Source organism: Maniola jurtina, chromosome 6, assembly GCF_905333055.1.
Source record: "Maniola jurtina chromosome 6, ilManJurt1.1, whole genome shotgun sequence".
Lineage (NCBI taxonomy): Eukaryota > Metazoa > Arthropoda > Insecta > Lepidoptera > Nymphalidae > Maniola > Maniola jurtina.
Window position 1 is genome coordinate 4,175,876 of NC_060034.1, and position 27,000 is coordinate 4,202,875.

Below are 27,000 nucleotides of genomic sequence, written 5' to 3' on the forward strand. Positions count from 1 at the left end.
TAAAGTGTTTTTATAAAGAAATTTAAAATAGCGTTGGGAGCGAACAGGTAATAAAGGTGTAAAAAATCTAACGTTAAAATATAAAGTCTAATCTAAATAAATAAATATGTGCACAAAAACTTTTTGACCTCGTTCCTCCTTCACCTGTCTACTATCGTACTAAGTACAAGGCACCCGTAAGTAGTCGAAATTCCATGGATAAAGACGAAGTGATTTGCCTCTTCATTTCTAATTCGAGCGACGACGAAAATTCGTGAAAGTGCGTGCCTAAAATCAAACCCCCGACGCGCTCCGAGTAGGATGCCTACATCTTAACTATTAGACTATCACCGCATATCTAGTAGCTATCAGTATGAAATATTAATGATCCATGCACACGATAAGGTTAGAATTTTATCGAAAAATTCTGCAAAAATTCCAACCATAATTTTATTGCATAATTGAACAACTGCTCTGCACTCGTGCCGTGCGACGCGTCGCCTGGCGGCATTTATTCAATGCAGCATAGTTTATGAAACTAGATCATGGAATTCATATGCCTAGGATGCTCTTTGATTCTGGATTCATAAACAGACTGAAATTTCGTGTATATACGTGTTGAAATTTTGTAGCAGTTTCAAAATTCTCTGAATGCGTCATTTTGGCTTTGATTTTGAATTCATGTTATGGAGGATGAATAATATATGCCCTCCTTACCAAGTCTCTAACTGAGCCAATGTCAACAGAAACTAGACATGTATGCAGGGAATATTGTAGTCCACAAATACGTAAATAAAGGTGCACTTTTTATTCCCTCACTCTCACAACTTATAAGTACCAATATGGCGGCTCAACCTGCGTGAATGTAACACAAAAAATCTGCTAGACGTCCTCCTGTTGACGCATATGCACACTGATGGGTAAATAAGTGTTAATTTGAAGCTTTTTACTTAATTTTACCAGAGTAGTAAGTACCTACTAGAATACTTTAAGAGAGACGTGTGTAAAATCTCCTAAGCGGACCCATTTGTTTTCATAAATTTTCATCTTAATGCTAAGATTTAAAGGAAATTACTTCAATCTAACCCCAATTCTAACCTACTATATTTCACAGGCGAATAAAAAGCCCTAGAAAATTCCGCACTTTTTTCTCGCAGAATCTTACTAGTTTGTGCCTGGATCTGGATCAAATAGAAGCTATTTTCACTTAGCATTTTATATTAGACAAACCTGACTCCAGCCAAGTTGCGAACTTTCAAGTACCGTTCATTATTCAATAGCTTAAACTGTGCTTCCCAAACTAGCTAACTTTAAGTGTGTTCACTTCTTAAACTACGTGACTTAACGTTAAATTGATATTAATTTAGCTCTAATTAAAATTAATTATTTATCAAATCACGTTCTATAATGGTTTAGTGATCCATAATACAAAGAAGGAAAATAAAATTGGAACAAAAAACGAGCAAAAAGCTTTACTTTTAAGCTTTTTATGCCTTGTCACGGAAATCCGCAACGTAACGCCCGCTCTATAAATTGTATGAAAATTTTAAAAAGAGTGTCTTTCGACTCTTAGTATACTAGTATCTTACAATGTGATAGTGTGTTGATTTGTCCTTTAATCACACCGCAACGAAGCAATGGATCGACGTGATGTTTTGCCTGGATGTAGTTGAAGACCTGGATAGTAACATAGGTTAAATAAAATAGGCTTTTCATATCGAAACAATCAATAACGCGTATTTTTTAGAGTTCCATACCCGAAGATTGGCACCATTGATTTTGGAGCGCTACGTTGGCATCCTTATACTAAGACTCCGCTGTCCATCCGTCCGTCCGTCTGTCAATCAGTGTATCTCATGAATCGTAATACGTAAAAAACTGAAATTTTCACAGAATCTGTATTTTTATTGCCGCTATAACAACAAATCCATAATAATATTATAAATGCGAAAGTGTGTCTGTCTCTCTGCCTGTCTCTCTGTCTGTCTGTCTGTTTGTCTGTCTGCTACCTTTTCACGGCCCAACAGTTTAACCGATCGACGAAATTTGATACAAAGTTAGCTTATATTCCGGCAAAGGAAATAGGTTACTTTTTAACCCGGAAAATCAAAGAGTTCCCACGGGATTCCTAAAAACCCATCCGCTCAACTGTTTTGTATGAAAGGTACCGAGGTAGCTTGCGTCTATGTTATTGATATAGACAACTTTATATCCCGGAAAACCAAACAGTTCCCACGGAATCACAAAACTAAATCCATGCGGACAAAGTCACGGGCATCTTCTAGTAATAAATATTTAAAAATGTCCGCATGAAAATTTTAAAAAAAAATTAAGCGTTATTTCTTGTAAGATGGTATGGAACCCTTCGTGCACAAGTCCGACTCGCACTTGCCTGATTTTTTGCAAAGCGGTTCATTTTATAACTGGTGGTTACATACACTGCATACCTATCATAAGTTATTAACACCGCAGTCTCATTCGGGCGCCATTTGTTGGTAAGTAATCCTCATTTCGGTTTCGCAGAATCATTGTTATTATACCGTTATATTTACCAAGGCTTCGGAAGAAAGCCTTCGTTTATTTCTCATTAATTTATTCTTATTTTAATGTCTTTAATAAACTTAATAACACAGGGTAATTTAATTTTAATCATCATATTATTATTACAAACATATTATTTGTATAGGACATAGTTTGTGTTTGTTCGGGTTATACTCAGAAACTACTTACTGTACAGATTTTCATACGGTTTTCACTAATATCAAGAGAGATATTTTAAAAAGCTTATGTATTATAATTCATGAACATTTTGTGAAAGTAAGTAACTGGTATGATGAAAATTATGAATTAAGTTTAAGGGAACAAGTGTAAATGAAAAATTTATAACACTCCCGACAAGTGAAGGTTACAGTAACTAGAAAAGAGCTGATAACTTTGAAACGGCTGAACCGATTTTCTTGGATTATAGCTCAGAGCACTCTCGATCAAGCCACCTTTCAAACAATAAAAAAAACTAAATAGTTAAACACGGTTCATTAGTTTAGGAGCTACGATGCCACAGACAGATACACACGTCAAACTTATAACACCCCTCTTTTTGGGTCGGGGGTTAAAAATCATCCCATCTGAGAGATGTCGTGGTGTATGCTGCGAAAGTACCTACTTAGTTAAAGTTAAAAAAAAAATGTATAAAGTGTATAATGCATAATGTTAGCGTGACAAACTCACAGAAGCGCAAACGACTCGCGTACGACAACACTCTACACTAAATTTTATTGATAACCTTTCCACAATGAAAAGGTTTCGAAAACATTTCGTGAATATTTATCAGTTTCGTTAATACTGAGGAAAAATGTTTTTAATTCAAATTGTACAGTAATAAATTAATGATATCCCCGAAAACCGTTTCAGAGTGAAGCCTGTGCAAACTGTATGCGAAGTGTTATCAGAGCAATTATCATCAACCAACATTGTTCGCTACACTCCATTCTGCACGAACTTTACTGGGCTTACTCAGTATACCTAGGTACTTTGCTCTTCACGTCGGATCTATTCTTTGTCTTTAGACAGAGCTTATTACTTCTACTTGCAGTACAATATCGAAGTATGTTGTCTGGTACGTTAAATTCTAATAGCTGAGTCAGGAAGGCTGAGGACCGGATGTGGTGGCACTCATTGGCAAAAGCTCATGACAAACAGTGGACGTCCACACAAAAAATCCTCAAGCCAATGATAAGTACATATTTGCCTGTTTTAAATTCAAACTGTAGAGTAATAAATTAATGATACAGCTGAAAACCGTTTCAGAGTGATATGAAGGCTGTGCAAACTGTATGCGGAGCGTTATAAAAGCAATTACCATCAACCAACATTGTCCGCTACGCTCCATTCTGCACGAAGTCTACTGGGCTTGCCGAGTACTTTGCTCTTCATGTCGGATCTATTCTTTGTTTTTAGATAGAGCTTGTTACTCGTCTGATATTTTTGAGTGTACGCCAAAAAAACGTAGGAATTTTCAAAAACTAATGTTTTTAAAAAAAATGCTACGTAAGACCAAGGTTTTTTAGGGTCCTACGTAAAATTCTTTTTTAGAAACATTAGGGAGTCTGTGCATACATTCGTATTCGATTCGTATTCGTTTTCGTAAAAGTACGATTCGAAGTGGCCGTCATACAAAACGTAAGTACTTACATATGCTTGTGCACCCATTTGAAAATGAAAATATAATCTCATCCTTTATTATCAAAATGAAGCAAGTCTGCGAATGACACAACAAAAGTGGACAGAACTTCTGTAATTAATCGCTTTTGTCTCCGCTGCCTCAGAGAAGATTCTCGTAACCACAACTAATTAATACTCTCAACATCTAGCCCGCCTTTAGCTGGACTTTTAGAAAAAGAATTTAATCCTAGACGAAGCAGATATTTTATTAGCTTCAAAACAAAAACAGAAACGTTGAAGTTCTAAGGATACGCGTAGGTATACACATACAATATTAAACCCCAAGCCCCACTCCTTCTCATTCCTGAATGAAAAAAATTTAAGAAATTATTTTTAATTTTTAGGGTTCCATAAGTACCTGAAGGATGCCAACGGGACCCTATTACTAAACCTCCGCTGTCCGTCCGTTTGTCACTGAGTTGTATCTCGTGAACCGTAATAGGTAGAGAGTTGAAATCCTAGAGTGTGCATTTTTATTGTCGCTATAAGAACAAATAATAGAAACCAAGATGGTGAATTTCAAAATCGCCGATATGCAAATTAAACTAAATACTTTAGTCTTTTAAATAAGGTAATTATAATTTAGTATCCTAAGTAGGTAATTAATTAGATTTATTAATTAAATAATAATCAGACATTAACTAATTTCATGCATCAAAACTATTGGGCTGAATTAATGAAATAAATATTCTTACCCCGTACAGCAAATATAATTAACTATTATGAGTAGACAAGACTATTTGTTTACTTCGGCTTAAATACGTTAGAATTAATTAACAGGGCTCTCTCCGTCACTTACTCCATACAATCGTAGTTCCAATTTCATTTGAATATTAAGCAACCAAAGTCCATGAAATTTTGCAGACATATTCTAGAAACTAATATCTGTGCCTGTGGTGTTTTAGATTTTTCTAAAAATATGTAGTTTTAAAATTACAGGTCCTCAAAGATTTTTATGTGAATGTTTAAGACCGCGTAACTTTGAAACCGAATATTTTAACAGAAATCTTGAAAACCACAGGCATAGATATTAGTTTCTAGAATATGTCTGCAAAATTTTATGGAATTTGGTTGCTTAATATTGAAATGAAATTGGAACTACGTTTGTATGGAACGAGTGACGGACAGACCTCTCTTAAGGACTAATATTAACACTTGAGTTGTTTGCGTCTATTCTTTCTTCCTTACTAATAATGTTAGGTTCACATTTGTAGAATATTATAATGTAGGTATAGGCACTTTATTGTTCCTTAGTTAACTTAAAACATAAAAAAAATTGTCAGAATCTTTTTTTTGTATATGTATTTTTAACTGCAAAAATATAGTCACTCTGTGAAAATTTTAACTCTGTAGCAACTTTCATGAGATACAGCCCGCTGACAAACAAATAGACAGACTGACGAACAGTGGAAGCTTATGTCCCTATGTAACTCTAAAATTGGCTAATCCCAAGTTGGCTCGTATACCTAATACTCGTATTTGACACCTTTACCAATTCCTACTCTAGCCGAAAATATTTCATTATTAATCCATTATTAACGAATTGACTGCTAAATTAATGATGAATATCTAATGCTCATTTCAATGAAAATGAATAATTAATTTTGGTTCAACTGTCATGATTTAGTAATTATTCATTACAGTATCTTTGACAATTTCCAAATCGAAAACTAGGACTTCATTTCGTTAGCGAATATTTGAGAACATTAAAGTTTGAATCCATATTATAAGTGCGAAATATTGCCTATCCGTGTTCTATGACTTTTTTATGGAATTGGACGGTAAAGTGATAGCTTGCACCCCAGAGACGGTCATAGACTTTATATTTTAATTTTAAAATACTAACCTACGCGGACGCAATTGCGGACATCATCTAGTAATTTATAATTTTATAACCTCTCAAATTCATTAAAGACATCTAGTTTGCTATTAGTGATGGTGAGGAACTATATTATGTACACTTTTTCAGATCTTGTCAAGTTCACCTTTACAAAATTGCCCGCAGTCTTTTGAGACATAATGAGCGATGCATTTTGTAGACGTTTAAAACTTTCTTTTACTGTATAAATGATCGTTCATTTTATGGAATATTTCTACACATTTGTTTCGTAACTAGATGATGCCCGCAGCTTCGGCCGCGTGGATAGGTCTGATCCCCTGAAGCATCAGGATTGAGGAGTGGAATCCAAATTTATGGAACAATGTCGCAAATTTACCTTAACGGTTAAAAAAAAATACGCAAATCGGTTCAGAAATCTCGGAGATATCAGTGTAGGTACATAGGTAGAAAAACACAACTCCATTTTTCAAAGTCGGTTAAAAAAGTAGCCTATGTTACTCTTTGGTTAATCCTCTACTTATCTGTGAAAGTCCCGTCAAAATAGGTTTAGCCATTCCGAAGATTAGCCCGTTCAAACAGACACGACACTTCAATTTTATTTATTAGGTAAGTATAGATAATCATTAAAAATGAAAATGAAAACGAAAAATTTTTATTTACCAAATTCAAAGTCTTTTACAATTTTTCTGTGTCTTTAGTCTTTAAATAATGATCGATTTCTATGACGATATTTTTGAAGTTAAACTGAAGACAACTGAGGAAACTAATTGAACGCTTAGACAGTTTTTGAACGGGAAATCTGTCTTAATTCATCGGTCGAGTTATAGAACGATTGAAAAATAACCCCTAAAACAAATTCCTGCTGAATTATTTCTCTAATTGTTTTACTAAATTAGGCATTATCTCCGGTGATTTCAACTTTCACGGGCAGGTTATGGCTGGACATTAAATTAAATAGGATTCCCCGCTTTGGCAAATTTCCTTTGTAAGAACCTTTATTAATTGAATTATGAGTTCCAAATGGTTTGTAATTATAATTTTGCTATCATAAAAACAAAAAAAAAACTTTTAAATGTTTTCATCTCCTAATAATATTTAACGTTTCATATAAAAACATTAGGATAGATTCAAATTAATTCCATTGTTAGAAATAATTTACTTTGGCCACATGTTTGTAATATCATGTCTCTATCATAAAGTAATATTTAATTATTTGGCTTACAAAATAAAAAATTGTATTGTAGTTGATAGTGGTTTTTAAATCAAATGTTTAGTTGAATTTTATTGGATTATATTATTCAAGCAATTCCTATTAAAAAAAAAATGTAAGTAGGTACTTATCTTACAAACATTTTTTGAACGTAAGTATTTGCCGCAGATCCTATACTGTCTAAATTCCAATAGAATGAAAGATTCCTAACAAGACATTCGACCTTTTTGACCGTTTTAAGTTCCACCCTGTCGAAAATAATTGTGGGACTGTGTTACATTTGTAAGTGATACCTATTGCCTATTGGGTATAATCTATAATAAATAAATAATAGCCTAAGGCGCTTCTTAGCAGAAAAGCTACGAGGTATGTGACTACAATATTTCTTTGTTTCGGAGGATAGTACATTTAGGTACTACTGTGCCAGGTACCCCTACCTAGTTATATATACATATCTAGAATATCGCAAAGTAACATCTGCTACAATCGATTGGTTACTTGTTGTGAAGGAAGGAAGTTCGGAAGAAAGTTAAATACCCGTTTTAAATAAAATAATAGTAGGTACCTATACTGTGATTTCCAATAAATATATGCCTTCGACTCATACAATTTGTAAGCTTTTTGTAAGTCGAAAGCTTCAATTTCTAATGAGACGTATATTGAAGGAAGCGACGTTGCTCGTTGAAATCAAATTGCAGTACCTAAAGAAGTGTAAATAAAAACTTTTATAACTCCCCCGACAAGTGAAGATTACAGTAACTAGAAAAGAGCTGATAACTTTCAAACGGCTGAACCGATTTTGTTGGATTATGGCTATAAAGAACACTCTCGATCAAGCCACCTTTCAAATAAAAACACTAAATTAAAATCGGTTCATTAGTTTAGGAGCTACGATGCCACAGACATATACACAGATATACACGTCAAACTTATAACAGCCCTCTTTATTGGTCGGGGGTAAAAAGTCATGTCACATAATTTATGTAGATATGATGTAGATATATGCGTCTATAAATCTTTAGTCGAAAGCTTCTGTTTCTAAGGAGACAGATATTGTGAAATCTAATTCATACCCAAAATACACTAATCATAGTAATTCAATATTAATCCTTAGATGGCGAGGATTAATATCACATAACTGCCTCGTAATGAGCTCACTCCGACTGATGTAAGAGCGAGGAATGAGATGAAACACTGGAATTATTCAGCGAGTTTCATTAATTTCTCGTTTATCAAGTATGCCAATTACTAAAATGTTACCCTGGGAGTATATTAATTAAGCACATATTAGCTTGTTATACTCGTCATTTCGTCTGCGTAATATTCATACAGAGTAAGGACAAGTTTCTTATTAGAGAATGCTCGATTTACGTTTATATGTTGAATCCGACCTCCCTAGCGCAATGGTGAGCGCTATGGTCACCGAAAGACGTCGGGCGAATTTCCATCCTTATGTCGTCGACATTCCATCTACACGCACGAAACGTTTTGCGTCTTCATTCCTCATACGCATGGCTAAGGTTTGGAATAGACTTGCAACGAATAGTATATTCGGCAGTATACCGAATACCGAATATTCGGCGAGGCCCCTGACCGAATAGCCGAATATTCGGCAAAAGTATTCGGCCGGATTTTAGCGCCAAAAACTTGTACAGACGTGATTGTTTCGCGCTCCTTTGTTTTGTTCTAATGTACTCATCGCTCTGAAGTTGGGATGGTCTACGAGAAAAAAAGAAGTAAACTACTTCCTAAAAATGCAGAAAAGTTAGTCTTTCTGCACCATAACCTTCCCCTTCTAAATTTAGATTATGAAAATAATTCAAATGCATAGAAAAATTCTTAACTTGTTTAATACAGAAAATGATTAAATTATGTACCTGTTTTATGTACGAATGACTACTTAATAAATGATTATAAAAGAAATGAGAACCTTACCCTTCTAAATTTTGATTACCACAATAATTCAAATACATAGAATCCTCCATTTTTCCAATTCAGAAGATGATTATGTACCTACCTGTGTTATGCACCAATGACTACTTAAATGAATATAACAGAAATGAAAATATGAATATATACGTAATCAATCGATTTTAATTTTTCATTTTACCAATTATTTCTCTACGACAAAATATATTATTTAAGTATTCGGTATTCGGCCGAATAATATGTAGATATTCGGTATTCGGCCGAATATAATAAAAGCAGCCGAATAGGCCGAATACCGAATAGTAACCGAATATTCGTTGCAAGTCTAGTTTGGAATACTCTTCCGCGATCTGTGTTTCCCACCAACCACAATCCGGGTATCCTTAAAACCAGAGTGAATAGGCACCTTCTAGGTAAACGCGTCCCACCTTAGACCACATCATCACTTTCCATCAGGTCAAGCGCTTACCTATAGTGAATAAAAAAAATATGGTCTTATAAATGGGAGGTCCCGGGATCGATTCCCGGCAGGGCAATTTTGGACTTTATAATTTACAAAGTTGTCTCTGGTATGGTCTGGTGGGAGGCTATACCCGTGGCTAATTACCACCTTATTTAGCGTTGCAGTATGATACCCTGTAGAAACCGATAAGGGGTATGGGTGTAATAAAAACCGTCCACCCTGCCAGGTTACCAATTTAGGTACCATGAAGTGAGATCGCAGTCAAGAGCTAACTTGTAATGGAATAAAACAAAAATATACCTACCTGTACAATGAATGAAACAAAGGCCGTAGACTTTGTTAGACTTATCAAGTCAACGTTTGTGTAGAGTTATTAACTTGGGAAAACGTTATGGTTTCACATCTTACGATTTACACAGAGTTGATATATAACGCGGCGCGTCCTGATGTTTAATTTTCAGTAAACCAATTTCAACGATATGTCAAAGCACTAAAGCTGAGTTTAGGTACTCATTTATCAAAAAGGCTCGGCTCCATACCACTCCGTTTGTTTACGTTGGCTCTTATACTATAGTTTTTTTTTCCAGGAATATTTATTTGCAGTACCAGAGGAGCCGCTAATGCGTTGCCGGCTTTTCAGGAATTTGTTGGTCCGCCACTTGAATAATCCCATGTAATCTAATAGGGACACCGCAGAAGTTACAGTTACAGGCAACGTCAAGGATGTACAGACCAAGTTTGAGGTTTAGTGGTTTAGGTAAGTTTGGTAGGTAATGTTGTAGATTAGTTCATGAATAGAGTGGTTCAACGTTATACTGTTTGTGTGTAAGTAAAGTACATTTCCTGAACTCCAATCTGTATCAATATCCCATAGTAATCTGTACGCTTAATGGTTGTAGGGTGGTTTGGCTACTTGGCGAGCAGCCAATGTAACAGTTTGAGGCTTTCTATCACAGCTTAATATGACAATGAGTGTTTCGGACAAGAACTAATATAGCAACAGCTACTATAATGTGGAGTGTTTTCTTATCATAGGGTTCCGTAGAAAAACAGTAACCTTTATAATGTCGTCCAGTTCGTCTGTCACGTCACAGCTATAAACATTATAGAGAACTCTCAGGCATTCTTCTTCAGGTTTCCTAACGATGGTTTCACGGTTTAAAGTGAGAAATATTTTTATTGCTTAAAATGCATTAAAGAAAAGTTAGAGGTTCATTCCCGGGATCAAATCCTATCCTCCTAAATAGTAGAACAAATTCTACTTGTTCTATACATTATCCTTGGCTATTACCACTTATGTATATAGATTTAAATCCGTGACTTCGTTCTGGTTGCAATATTTGTCATAAAGTGTACAGATACAAAATATGCAGTTAAAATTTAAATACAATGACGACATCCACTGCTTGTACCCACGTAGATAGACATACGATAGAGATCCAAGATGGCTTTTAACCCGCTACAACACGCCGGCGGATAAATTGAATACGTTCGTAGGCCGCTCCGCTTTTAGGTCTTTTATAAAGTAAAAATAAACGTCATTCCCTTCGAGACATCCATATTTGTATACCTATGCTCGTGATGAAGTCAGACTTTGCTAAAAATAGGATCCATTGACGAAAAAAATGTAGGCACAAGAATCTTAAATATAGGTATGAAATGAAAAGCTGACTGACTGACTGACTGATCTACCAACGCATAGCTTTAAGGCGCTAGATGGATCAGGCTGAAAGGTATGCAAATAGCTATTATTATCCACTAAGAGAGGATTTTTGAAAATTGATCCATAACGGTATGACGGTAAAATATGGGGTTGAAACTTGTGCAGTTTATGCGGACGAAGTCGCGGGCATAAGCTATTACCTATATTTATTAAAATTCTGTCTGTCGTGTATGAAAGTTTTACGGTCTCACGGCAATGAGGCCAAAAACGTCTTAAAAATTGGAAAACAGCCTAACACATAATATAGACAATTTCTTTAATTTGTTTGGCAGATTTTGGTAGATAAAATTACTGGACAAGACCACCATACTAAAAGTGCATCATAAACTTATATGTATTTATTTACTTAGGCATAACATTGTTCTTTCAAGACTTGTCACACATAAAGTCCAACAAAATGCAAATAAAATGTTCACATATTATAAAGAGAATAAAATATTGCGCGAGTGCAGTACAATAAGACACAAAAGGTTTAATAACAATACATTACGTAGTACGCGAGCGTCACTCCTAAGCTCTTTGTTTTACACTCGCTTAGCGGCGGCTGAAATAGGCTATGGTTTTATTTCACACTAGCTGACGCCCGCGACTTCGTCCGCGTGGATTTAGGTTTTTCGAAATCCCGTGGAAACTCTTTGGTTTTCCGGGATAAAAAGTAGCCTATGTGCTAATCCAGGATAATTTAATATGAACTTTATTCCATAGCAATAAAGCTCAAATTGACTACGTTTTAGTTAGAAATCATTTGTATGGGAAAAAGAAAAGGGCTATTTTTAGGGGTTTTCCAGCAATAATTCTAATTTTTCTCGCCGTAAAAACCATCCTTGAACTTCAACGAACATTTAAAAAAAAGATTTGGCCAAATTGGTCCAGGCGTTGTTGAGTTATGCGCTTACCAACACATTTTGCGATTCATTTTTATATTATAAGATGAGCAATAACGATGCCAATAGGGATAATAACTACTAGTTAAATCGGCGACTTTTTATCAAACATCAAAATGCTCGCTTAATAAGGAAGCTTGTATGAAATTCACAGATGTGACGTCATACACATTTGACGTACCTAATTTGACGCACTTTTTAAGTTAAATCGGTAACTTAAATTCAGTTTAGCTCTCACCCTGAACCAGTCAAATGGATTTCACAGATCTATGACACATTTATTTTTATTCGTAAAAGGGCTAAAAGCTTGTCGACCTACGAATTACCTACTTATTGAATTTTCGCCTGGGGCGCTATTGTGGCGTGACTGTGTCATATTATTCATCTTAGACCCTTTTAAGGCTTCTAAAATACGATATTTCCTTTTCCATCGATTGTAATCACTACCCATATTATAAAAGCGAAAGTGTTTGTTTGCTGATTTGGTTTGTCCTTAAATCACGCCGCAACGGAGCAACATATCGACGTGGTTTTTTGCATGGATAGTATAGTAACATAGGCTAGATAGGGATTTTGAAAAACCTGAATTGTAGTAATTTAGAAGTAGGTATATTTATGGCGTAGTCTATTTCAATATTTCAACCGATGGAAAACCACGGCTGGACATACTTAGATCTTATGAAGGGATTTCCTCACTACACGATTTTGTGCCGCTTGTGGCCAGCGATTCGTTTGATATTGTCTATCTACCTGGTTTGTCGTTTATCTATATAATCTGCTAATACTGTGATTTTCAGTGCAGGAATGGAGATATGAACCGACGAGCTTATCTTTTATAAGTTTTTCTTTTAAACTGTTACGGGTGCATGAGGCCTGTTTTATCATAATTGAGGACTATAATTGTGCAAGTGCAAATGTGTTTATTTCTGTGGTTTCCATGTTGAACTAATATTGATGAAAGATACTGAGATTAACTGAGATAATCTACCTATATATATTCTGGAAACAGATACTTTTTAGCGCGTGGAAATCTCAATGCTACGGGAAAAATGCATGCAGACGAAATTGTAGGATGAGGTGGATTTCATAGCTGCCGTAGAGGAAACAGAGATTCCTTTTTTGCCAATTTGGCTGCTATACTCTATCCACGTTAGACACACACAAATGAACCTATGTTTTCCGTACTACTCTTAGAGAACCTATGTTTTCAAAAAAACATTCGAAATTCAATTCGAAAGCATAGGTTCGTTTTTAATTTGGTCACTCAAAACGGTTAATGCACACCGACTTTTTATTTTGACATTGTATTGGATTACGTAACAGAGAGAGCTTTATACTAATTTTCCTCCATAGATAGAAAATAGAAAGAGACTTGATGCTGTGCTCAAGCGACAATTTAGCAGGTAATGTTTCTGCACTGTCTAGCCATGAAATAAATACAATAATGTACGTACCCTATATTTGCAAGGAAAAGGGGTGGGTAAGCAAAATTTATTTCACGCGTTTCAACCGAAGTAATTAGCGTTATCTTAAAACAATAACTGTGCGAAATGTAAATGCGAGCCCCTGTGTACGTGCGAAATCGAGCGAACGTCCAACAATGTTGGTAGATGATAATTATTCTGATAGCGCAACGCACACATTTCTCATTTTAAATGTTTTCAACATTGGTAGGCATGTCTTATTTGTTTTTGGTTCCAATTTACACATTTCATCGGTTTAATTGCTTATAGTCTTCTAGTTAAAAAATTGTTGCCACAATGTTGCATTATGTAATGTTGCTCTGGCATAAATAAAAATGCAAAAATAATAATAAAAATATTTATTTACAAAATACAAACTCTTATACAATTTTTCTGTCTTGTCGTGCCCACACAAGGTAATCCTGTATCGTGGGTGCCTAATATGCCGGTATACAATATTTATTTGACACTCGGTTCACTAAAATTAAGGTATATTCTAAGGTTAAAAAAAATACGTAAGGTATGAAGTATTTTGTTGCGTTTATAAAGCTTTATAAGCTGTTGAGGCATGTCTTCCAAGCCATTATATTACAAAAAATTGTTTAAAATGTTGTATCTAGCTTCCAAAGAGCAACAGAGCTCAGAACTTTGTACTGTTCCAAACAAAAAAACCGATGCGTACTTATCCCTGAACAAAGTATAGAATGCTTAAAGTATGCAAAGTCGTTAAACCAGCGAGCGCTAACTTCGGCTCGGCTTTGTTGGCTTTGTTATCACAGGATTAAACTTGATCGTCGAGAGGGAGACACGAAATTCGTCACGGAGCGCTCTAATTAATTATATTAATATTTAGCAAGAAACAGTTAAAAATTATTTTGCTATAATCCGCCAACAGAAAAAATCTGTATGGTCAAACATGCAGTTACAAGCTAAGCACCGCTTACCTCCCCAACCAAGCAATAAAGCCAAGTTCCCAAGCAAGCACTGACAATACAGCATTGTAAAGTCAAAATCTCCTGAGGATGCTCCGGTGTCGGGGCGAAACGTGCGTCGATAGTAGTGGAAAAGTCTTGTGTGGTGTTGCATGTAAATGGTGGTGGCAGTGCTTGCTTGGGAACTTGGCTTTATTGCTTGGTTGGGGAGGTAAGCGGTGCTTAGCTTGTAACTGCATGTTTGACCATACAGATTTTTTCTGTTGGCGGATTATAGCAAAATAATTTTTAACTGTTTCTTGCTAAACATGAACTTCCGCAAAGTAACGCCTGATTCTATCCAATATATTAATATTATTAATACCTAAGTAGGTATTCAGCATCACCACCATCATCAAGCCATCGCCGGCTCATTAGAGGGCACGGATCTCCTCTTAGTATGGATTGTATTTGGCCATAGGCCATAGAGCCAAGTGCGGATTGGCAGACTTCACACACCTTTGAGATCATTATGAACTCTCAGATAGGGATGCAAAATATGATATTCAAAAATAAGATTTCTGCGCAGGTACATCGGCATAGCTTGTAAAAGTTTTAGTAGTTACTGTAAAGTGTTCACGGATCTACGAACCAATAGAAAGTGTATGATACCTTGTGATACAAGTATTTTGACATTATCTTTGTTAGAATAATTACGGAAACCAAAGAAAAACCTGTCATTAGTGCAATTATTACAGTGGCGTTTCATAAAGCTTCTATAAATAATTTATACAAAGATAGAAAATAAATGGTACGGAATGATCAGATAACGTATGTCATAAAACAGAGGCTTTGGAACAGCGTCAAATGGAAATATTGATTTTCCTTATCACTTTCACTTTACATAATATAGCCGCCACAAAGACACAAAGACGAAGTCTGCAGGGAAAAGGTTAGATAGATAATATATTAAAAAAAGACTAGAATATTTGCTTCTATTGCGACGGCAACGCATCCAGTGGTGCTCTAAAACTTCATCTAATCTATGAATATCACATTCTGTGAATATACTTCGATAGTAAGAAACTAAACTTCAGGTAATATTTTCATCGTATATTATGTCGTATTACTGTCATTTTACTGCTACACGCCACACTGTAGAGTGATCAAGGATCAGAACAACCCCCTCTAGATACACTTAGCATATGGGTAGGAAGTGAGACAGATATGCGTGGAGCGTGTATGATATAGAACCGACATTTCAGGAGTAAGAGAATTACGCATACAGTATCTATATACCTAATGGCAGACCGGTTAGTAAAAATAATTAATATTTTTGAATTCGTATATTCTGTGAAACTAAACTGAAATTTAGTTATTTATAGGTTTAATATAAACTAGCATACCAAATCCTTCCAGGTTAGCTCGAAAAAACGATGTAATCGGGTTGAACCTCAAAAATCTTTTTTTCGTGGGGAAATTCTCATGGATACCACCGCATCCGAGGAAGCACGGCGGTTATGTTGGACTCCTACCGAGTCAAAATCACGGTATGTTCCACCCATCGCCTGATGACTGAGCTACGGCACCAAATACGTTCGCGCAACCTAGTCAGTGATGATTGCTGAAGATACTCCAAAACCAAAGGACCCTACTCCGTATCCTAAGTTTCACCAGATTCCTTACCTATGGGTATAAAGCTTAATTAATAGTTGAAAACTCTTCTTTATCTATTCATTACGACTTGTCAGTTGTTACTGCCAAGTCACATTTTGATTAAACATTCCTCACTTTATTCCCTGAATGTAATAAGTCGCCAAATTTTAACTTAACCAAGTTGCCAAATTGTCAAAGTTGTACAAAATTAAATTACCTATCTCTACCTAAACAACTATATCAACAACATTCTCTTAATAACTCAAAATTTAAAAAACCCCCAACACAAAAACCTCTAAAAGAAAACTAGAAAAGAGCTGATAACTTTCAAACGGCTGAACCGATTTTCTTGGATTATAGCTAAGAACACTCTCGATCAAGCCACCTTTCAAACAAAAAAACTAAATTAAAATCGGTTCATCAGTTTAGGAGCTACAATGTCACAGACACCGATATACACAGATACACACGTCAAAGTTATAACACCCCTCTGTATGGATCGGGGGTTAAAAAATTAAACCACGGATGAATGGTTCATATTTTATTTTTATTAAACAAAATACTATACCTGTACTATTTTACTGAATTGAATTTGTTAATCCAACTTCTATATTAAACTTAGCATTAACAGAAAGTGCTTAAAATCTGATTTAATCAGCGTCTTATATGAGTCATGCAAAAGAAACGACCTAATACTCAGCAATTTTTTTGGATACAACATGTAACAACTATGTATTATCATAAATGCAATACCTTATATACTAAGTTATATTCTAATGGTAGTATAACACAAAACTTTGCTCAGTACCATACCTGCAGCACTCCAATGTAGACAGACTTCATAGTAAGTATCTAGGCGAAGTCGTTAAACAAATTTCCAACTCTGTCATATCTCGGTTATCAAAGGAATAACTTTGGTATCGTTTGTCTAACAGTTAGAAAGATATGGTGTCTCAAATATTCGAGTTGGGAACTTTTAGCATAAAACACGCCGACCAACTTTTGTAACAAGACTCGTCATACTGCGACCTCTTTTGCATTTATCTTAGACCGATTCAAAAGCGAACTTCGATATTCTACTAAAAGTATGAATAACACGGGACGACCCGCAAGCGGTTGTAAAAACTATTTTGTCTGCGTAGTTCCTCAGTCGTGGTCTTTTTACGTGGCTAAACCCAACATCGTTCCAACTCCAATCATAGCCTGAACCCTTCTTGTCCTGAGAGAAGGCCGGCAATGAGATAATGATGATAGTTATGAGGAAAGCCCTTTCCATCAATTACATAGAAGAGAATTGCCGTATTAGAATACTTAATGTGGCAGACTACTAAATCTTTCCGCAAACAATTTGATGGCTCTTTACGCACTGCATCTCGGATCACTGGATCTCGGTTCTCGATCTCGATTCGGATTCGAAATCCGAGAATTCGGATCGGATGCATAGCGAAGAGCCTAAGAATACGAGATTTCGATTATAAATTTTACATTTGGAGATAGGTATAACCGTAAGCGATGGCTTAGCGGTGTGAAAAAGAAAGGTCAAATTCGAACCTCAAAATCGGTCACTCATTCAATTGCCAACCTGGATCAAAGTTGCTTACCCAGCACAGTCGACTTATGCCCTCTGTCGCAACTAAGCCATCACTCCTCAGTAAGCGCTATACCTTATCAAATCTTTATAATAAGCATAATACACTATTCCCTTAGGACTGGTCGAAATCAGAAAGAATAGAGGATAAGCCGTAAATATATTATAGGGAGTTCATCCGACCCTACCCCAGGGAACTCGAATCGCTTTACTAGCGAGCGCTGTTAAAATAGGTACATATATTCGCCAAGATGAACAATTTTATACGACCACGATGAACAAGAGATAATAATAAACCTTAATCTTTTTGATAGGTATAGACATGTAGGTTCATAGAAATCGTTGTAGATTTAAGATAGATTGGTTATTCATAGCTCCGTTTAGAAAATATAGAACGCAGGTAAAATGGGAGCTTTTTGCGAGATATTAAAAATTAAAGCTGTGCAATATTTGGTTTAGCATTTGAGTGAAAAACGTGGAGTGCTTTTAGCATTTATAAAAATATCATATTATGTCAGAATAATTTGAAAATATAATGAAATGTTTTATCTATTAAGTATTTGGTTTTAAGGTTACCAAGATCTGACTTCCGTCGTTTAGGCCCTAACAGAATAACAGCGTTGTGGCACAGAGTAAGGATATTATGGTATTACCTACGTGCTTAGTTCCATTTTGTAATCTTCAACTTTACCTTAGTGCTATCCAACACACCTAGTTTCTCCTTTCAGCAAAGGTAGCCTATAAGGCCGCCTTTGCATACAATTGTTTTTAATTTATAGTTTCTTAGTTTTGTACTATTGGGGTTTTTCTTATTTTGTGTGCAAAAAATTCTTCTATCGTCTATCTAAGTTCAGGCCCTTCGTTGGCACGAAACAAATAGATTAATTGAAAAGGTTTTAGAGAAATATTTAAGGGATTTTCAAAATTCGAATCTAACTAAGTAAATATTTATATTTTATGCTCACTGAAATCTGAGAACTAACAGTTTTCATATATACGAATGAAACATAGCCTACCTACATACACGTAGTGCCGAAACTCAAAGGATAACTCATCCCTCGCAAACTCGCTAAAACACGTCTCAACTGTATTTTCCCACTAAAATACTGGGTGCGCGTTGAATTTTTATCATCAACCATGAGAGCATTGTATTCTTTCACATTATTTTTTATGCCACATTAATTTTCCTCCAAATATAAAAAAGTTTGGAACATTTGCTATTTTTCCATTTATTCGGTCCAATTTTCTAAAAGAAAACTGGACTTAGCACTATACATATGATATGACTACTACTACTATACTATATGAGCCTAATGGGTTATGTGTTATGCCTGTAATTAATTTATTAAATGGGCTGCTGGAGATTTTACTGATTTCCAGACGGAACTTGTATACTGTATAGCTAAGCTGCTTTCTCGGGTTACTCAGAAACTAAAAAAAAAATACTACGGTTACTTTTTTACTTTTTCAATAACACGGTTTTAGGCTATAGTTCGCCGCGCTGGCCAAGTGTGGATTGGTAGACTTCACACACTTTTTAAGAACTTTATGGGACCCTCTCAGGTCTGCAGGTATTCTTACGATCTTTTCCTTCACTGTTAAAGCAAGTGATATTTAATTGCTTAAAACGAAACGCACGTAGCTCCGAAAAGTGCGTGCCCGAGATCGAATCCATGACCACCCGAGTAGGAGACGGACCTAACACTTTTCTATTAATTACATAATGGTAGGAGTTCTTTTGAAATAATAATGCGGTGGGTTTTCAAATCCTTTCGCAACAATAAATAGGTACGTAAAGATTAAAGCTACATCTGATCAAGATACTTAACCAAAACCAAGTAACAAAAACAAAGACAAGGGTAAGCTAAGCTAAACGGGAAATACAATGTGCGGTTTTATCATGAACAGCAATCTCTTCCAGGCAAACTAGCACGATAAGGGTGATATCTACGAGTAAAATATACCTACTTATAGTATCTTTACATAAACGCGCAAATATTTAATTTGTCTATGTAAGGTTCCTAAGGAAAACTAATAAGAATATGATATTCATGATATTCAACAAATGCTAATAGACTAAGAATTTCAATTCCATTCTTTATACATATTATAAATCTTGATTAACATTTTATTTCATTATCATCTCAATTCTCGACATATCGCGTGTCGGCCCACTACTGAACACGAGTCTTAGAATGAGAAGAGCTTAGGCCAAACCTGGCTAAGTGCGGATTGATAGACATTGCCCATCTTTAAGATCAAGATCTTTCAAGCGTGCAGATTTTCTTTCCGATATTTTCCTTCACCGTTAAAGCAAGTGTGATATTTTCATGCCCAAAATGTACATAACCCGAATAATTAAAGGTGCCTGGAATAGAACCCCGGACCCGCCGAAGCCTTAACCACTGGGCTATCTCCAGTTTTTAACACCAGAAACTTTTATTTGATGGCAAACTGCCATGCTTCTTCCAGGTTGACCCGCTTCCATTATAGACTGCCTCATCCATCAGGTGAAATTGAAGTCAAGGGCCTAGCTTGTATTTGAATTTTAAAATAAGTAGTTTTACGCAATTCTCTAACTTTATTATTTACTTTGAAAAATCTCTATACATTTTGCCCTTATGATTTTCATTCGCTTTTTCATCTCAGTGAAAACAATCTGTGAAGTGTTTTTGCTTCACACTCCACTTAGTTGTTGTCACTCACTAGATTATTCTTAGAATCTGTATAGTTGGAACATAAAAAATGTTATTTTTGGAAACAAAACTAGAACTTTTCGGCTACAATTTTATTGCTTTAACAACCTACTCAGTGATCATTTTAGTACCTAATTTTCATTCCTAGTGGGCAGGAATAGATAAATCCAAAACTTTTAATAAATAAACGGATTTATAAAGTTTATCGAATAAGCTAACACGATAGGTTCGCTTCGGTCCAGATAAATCGTACCTAATTAACGAGATGGGTTACGACTCTTACTAGTGAGGGAGAAAGAGAGAGAATATGTATAAAATCTGTTAAATAGGCTCACTTTTAACACTAATTGTCCTTGGCTCTTGGTTACAGCTGAAAATAAAATGCGTAAATAATCCGCTAAGAGGAAAATTTTTACGTTTGGAAAAATCTTTTTTACGGCTTCCTCTAATTTACTTCCATTGTCAAACTTTGAGATATTTGTGTACAAAATATCCTTTTCAAAGATTTTTCCTGAACGGAAATTAAGGTCGTCTTAGATCGCACAAAGTGATAAAGAAAACGTTTCAGAGTAAAAGACACGAATAAAAGGCAAATACAAAATATATTTTTTAGGGTATTCTACCCAAATGGGTGCTTACGAGACCCTGTTACTATGCCTCTGCAGCTGTCCATCCGTCCGTCTGTCTGTCTGTCTGTGTGCGAATACGACCCGCACATGACCGGGGGTTCAGTGAAATTTGTAACTTAAATTTAGTTTTAATTATTACTGTACAAATCATGGCCAAGTGGAATGGTGCCAATAAAACTGGTTGCATTCCCGCGCTGGACAGCCAGGCTGAACCTTTGAAAAAATAGGGATATATCGGTTCCTGCTAATAAGAAGGGCTTATTCGAGGCCTATTTCAAACATCCCTTCTATAGTTCCTGCTATTGGTTTTATTGGACAAAATATGTTGGTAAGTAACTTACCCAAAAATTATAACTCGCAGTAACCTAGCGATAGCCTACAACGCGATCATTAATCATCGCGATCATGGCAAATGTGGTGATACCAATATAAAGTAATTACTATTTAACCCGCATTTAAGCAAATAAAATGTTTTGATTTGATTTAATTAGAAATAACATATCTGCGGCTGACATACAATCTCAAAATAATAATAATTGTACATGTAATGGATACCGTTACTCAACGATAAGTAAATACAGCGGGAAAGAAAATATAATGGAAAAAATACCCGGAAAAGCAAACGGATGTTGATTTATGCCCGTGAGACCGTGACCTGATACTCGAGAAGACACGATATTTAAACTGAAGAATAACTGAAACTCATTTCTTTGGGTGACCGGTGAGAGCAAGTTTTTTTTCTTTTGATTTGGAATTGTATTGTTTTCATTCTAGCGAAATAAAAAGTATAGGTACCTACCTATTTTTAACCCCCGACCCAAAAAGAGGGGTGTTTTAAGTTTGACGTGTATATCTATGTATCTGTCTGTGGCATCGTAGCTCCTAAACTAATGTTAATTTAGTTTAATTTAGATTTTAATTTAGTTTTTTTTTTGTTTGAAATGTGACTTGATCGAAATTGTTCTTACATATAATCCAAGAAAAATATCGGTTCTGCCGTTTGAAAGTTATCAGCTCTTTTCTAGTTACTGTAACCTTTACTTGTCGGGGGTGTTATAAATTAATTTTAATTTAAATCGGTTCATTAGTTTAGGAGCTACGATGCCACAGACAGATACACAGATACAGTCGTCAAACTCATAACACCCCTCTTTTTGGGTCGGGGGTTAAAAATAGAGTCATTGATGGTTATGTTAACGTAGATCCGGTAAAACTCGAAAATTTTTATCGCCGCCATTTTCTTCTTTTTCAAAATATCCAGTTCTAAGCCAGTTCGAAGATTTTGCTATGAAATAAACTGCAAATAATTGCAAGTGTATGTCGTAAATTATGACAGTTAGGCACTAAGTTTAGTTTACTAACAAAAGTTATGGTACATGTGCGGTGTTTGCGATTCCGTGTAAAGACGCTGTTCAAGCCTGAGGCAGAGTTAGTTTAGAGTTAACTTCTCTTACTTTAATTACCTACTGTATCTTAGGTAGAGGAAAGGAAAATAACTTTTATCGTAGTACCATTCTACATCATTAGTCTTTTTCTTGAAAACTATTATCACGATCATCATAATCAATCCATCGCCAGCCCACTACTGAGTACGGGTCTCCTTTCAGAACGAGAAGGGGTTAGGCCATAGTCTGTCACGCTTGAAAACTATGCGATTACTAATTAGGATAAGCGTAGGGCGCTTGCTTAAAAGGAGTAGGAAGGACATCACCGTGGGCAAAGAAAGCTGCATACCTGAGATTTCTAATTAGATTTGGCTAACGAAATCATTTCAAGTAACAACCTTGCAATAACATAAAACATTTTAATAGATAGTACAGAAAAATCAAACCGAAAGTGGATTTGTATCAAACAAACACGAACTGTTTTTTAAAAAGCTATCGGGTATTTGACCAGCACCAAAAAAGGAGGTCTACACGTCGTCGTCGGCGCCCGCTCCATTCCTTATAGGGCTAGAAAGCATAATTGCTAACAGATGTTGTCTGTGACTGCAGCCACTTTAAGTAATCGCTATATAGTATAAAGTTAATCTACGTGACTGTCTGTTTGAAAGAAAGAAGAAAGAAAATTCATTTATTCATCTCGTTAGTAGGTAAGTAGTTTTTAATAATTACTTAATAATAATCAAAAAACTTCCTGCACCCACATGGCACAAGATGAAAAGGCCCCGGCTCAGCATTAATGCTGCAGGTTTTAAAATAAAACCTGAGCGCTGGTATTCTGCCGGGACCAAGAGGAGTGACGCGCAGGAATTCAATATAGTTAAAATTATAGTTAAAGCGTATTCGTTCAAATTTTTAACTTGTAGGTTTTTCTTGGTGTGAGTGCAATGAAATGTAGTGAGATGTTTTTTGAGTGTTTCTATATGCATATTAAGCATTTTCTTCTTAAAGAATATAAGCTATTCGAATCATGACTAATACTCCCCTTTCCCCTCCTGCCACAAGCGTAAAGCTTGTGGCAGGAGTGGGTACGACATAGTGCAACGGGTGGGGTTTGAACCGCCGACCTTAAGGAATTCAGTCCGCTCCTCAACCGTTGAGCTATCGAGGCTCTATATCAATAACTACTTGACCGGGCCGAGTTCATCATCGTCATTATGATCAACCCATCACCGGGCCACTACAGAGCACAGGTCTCCTCTCGGAATGGGAAGAGCTTAGAAGGCTATAGACCGCCACATTGGATAAAGGTGCGGATTGGCAGACTTCACTTCAAACCTAGAATATTATTATATATTATTCTCTGACTTTCGAACTCTCAGGCATTTCTCGCAATGTTTTCCTTCACCGTTAAAGCAAGTGATATTTAATTGCTTAAAATGCACGTAGGTACCTACTTAATTCCGAAAACTAAAACGTGCATGCTCGGAAACGAATTCCCGACCTCAAGAATAGAAGTTGGACATCTTAACCCAGTTTTCCCCACCCCACCCCACCCCCCTAAGTTTTAGTAAAGTACCTATTTGTTTACTTCCGCCAATAATGCTTGAACTTTTTCGATGGCTTCACTTCGCTTCATTGAACATGATTCACAATCTATGATGACGTAACATAGTACAAGAATCTATGCGATGAAAGAGGCACAGGTTTACTGGAGGGAAAAATGAAAAATCATATACCTAGTAGGTATATGGTCGTTAGACATACGAAATCTATATAAATTGTATTCAATTAGGTACTATATTTATCAATTCTTGAAATACAGGAAATTATATTTAAAAGATCAGCTATGGAATTAATTATTTTATTATTGTTGTAAAAAAATTAGCAACATTAAATACTTTATCTAGTGTTAGGTACAAGCAGTTTTGAGTACCTACCACTGAATACGTACTAGGTATAACCTACTATACATAATATACCTATTACCTCTACTTAATAATTATAACCAAATTAGTCCATATAATTATGGTACATAATATTAGGTAGTATTTTTCATCGATTCATAATACCCAATTATAATTATTAAAACTGGATGATCCCCGCGATTTCGTTCCCGTGGATTTAGGTTTTATCAGAAACCCGTGGAGACTCTTTGATTATCCGGGATAAAAAATAGCCTATGCCCGTTCCATGGATGCAAAGCTATCACTGTACCAAATTTCATCAAAATCGATTAAAAGGATGGGCCGTAAAATGCGAGCAGACAAATAGACAGACACACTTTCGCATTTATTGCGTTAGTATGGATTTATATTAATTAACATTCATAATAGCCGCATAGTGACAACACGTGAATAAAAAACGTATTTTAATCATAAAGCATAATTATATTTGTATTGATTTAACTTTAAGTAATAGGATGTTCGGTAAGTGTGGGCAATAATACGTTAAGCTCTTGCACTATTTATAGCAAGGTCGTCGGCTATTGTAGACACGAGAAGTATTTTTTGTACTTAAGATTAGTTTAAGGCGAATGACATTGAACTTATAAAAAATCTTGCTGATTTTAATTTAGATAAAATTAAATAATATTGTATTTGCTACCTACCTAATGTGTTTTTCTTTTTAAATTATTTAATACCTATCAAAATGACGTAATTATAAAATTAATAAAATAAAAAAAACATATAATTTTCTTCTATAATTTACACAAGCCGTTTTTTTATGAAGTTTTTATAAGTCCTTTTATAAAGTTTTCATTATGAATTCCTAGAGCATTTAGTCCAACTGTTGCAATGCTTAGAATTTTTGTATGTAGTAGATTAATTTAACAAAATTCCGTAAAAAAAGTATGCATTAATTGTTATTATATTATATTTTGTAATATTTCAAGTTCTATATACACACCTGTTCAACCGAAAAACTCGTTAGTAGTTTACATCCAAACTAGAAACACAGCTGTTACAGTTTTCCATATAGTTTTCACATAAAACTGTCCAACTTTACAACAACAAAGCCATGCGAATCTCACCTTTATAGCATACAAAACAAAAACAAGACAATGCAGTTCACTAGTGAGCGAGTTCATACATAACATCGACGACAGAACCTCCTGACAGAGATCACCGTAAAAACGTGATTTCGTTACCCACGACACAGCTCTACTGGCTAAAAACGTATCGGCCTCTATTTCAACATCGCCTGACTTTGTAATACCGAAGAAAATTCGCCTTAACTAAAATATTTGTCTTACATTACTGGTTATAACCTGACAATAATTTTATCGTATTGAACAAAAACAGCAATGTATATTTTCAATCCAAAAATATATAAACGAGTGTAAACCAAAAGGGTATTTTCGAAGGGGATTCGCGATCCCGTCAGCTGTTTTACATGGTTTATCGGAGAGCTCTCTTTGGTCATTTGGTTGTCAAATTTGTGCTAATGCTGAAAAGCGTATACGCTTTTGAAATTCAAAGTGTTGCCTTTTGGTGGATTTGGTCTGAATTGTGATGGAAATGGACGAATTTTACTGTAAATACCTACTCGTAGCATGTAACAACCCTGAAATGGCACAATTCATCTTTACAAAATAACATCACCAACATGGATCACCCTTCTTTAGCCCACTATTGACACAATCCTGAAATGGCACAAAATCTTTACAAATATTATCATCTTTTTTTATTCATCATAGTGGTCAAGCGCTTGTGACCACAATCACACCTGATGGAAAACTCTTTATCTCTTCTCATCTTCAGGTATCTTCATCATCGTGATCAGTCGCCGGTCTACTACCGAGCACGGGTCTCTTCTAAGAATGAGAAGGGTTTAGACTTTAGGCCGTAGTCCGCTACCCCGGCCAAGTGCGTATATTACGTTAATGAGTTAATAAAGTCAGTATGCAAATCTAACCAGCCTACAATAAAAAGAAGTGTTCGATTAATTAATCAAGTCGCGATTTATTAAGCCTCTTCACACCAGTCAGCAAAAAACAGAAAATATGTCAACAATTTGTCCTAGTTTTTGTGGAAATAAAGTTTTTTCTATTTATGAATGTAGTTAAATATATTTTTACCACGTAATACCGTCTACCACAAGATCATGTAATAAAATACATAAAGGTACACTAAAGAGCATTGTAAAAATCGTGGTACACGTAAAAGCTCTTTTGTGACATATTTTCGAACGGGGCGTTTTACTTTATCGCTTCTGTTATAAACTCTTTTCAAGCCGCAACCAGTCTGACGGAAACCACGCGCCTAAACGACCTGAAATATCTTCAAAGTGAATTTCCTTTTGAGTAAAAATATAAAGCTCCCACGAATACCTACAAATTTTATTAGTAAGCTTCTACAAATAACAATATTCGTAGTTAAGCCTAGATTCACCCTATTTTTCACTGATGGGTGACCATAAAGCA

General features: G+C 35.4%; 1 long non-coding RNA gene across 1 annotated transcript; it reads right to left on the reverse strand.

Annotated features, from left to right (window-relative positions):
- Window positions 1–612: 612 nt before the first annotated feature.
- On the reverse strand, window positions 613–25,443 carry LOC123866008. The gene is made up of 3 exons (XR_006796102.1): window positions 24,984–25,443; window positions 19,161–19,167; window positions 613–626 (listed from the first exon to the last, which is right to left on the reverse strand). It is a non-coding gene; the product is annotated as an uncharacterized LOC123866008 (long non-coding RNA).
- Window positions 25,444–27,000: the final 1,557 nt, after the last annotated feature.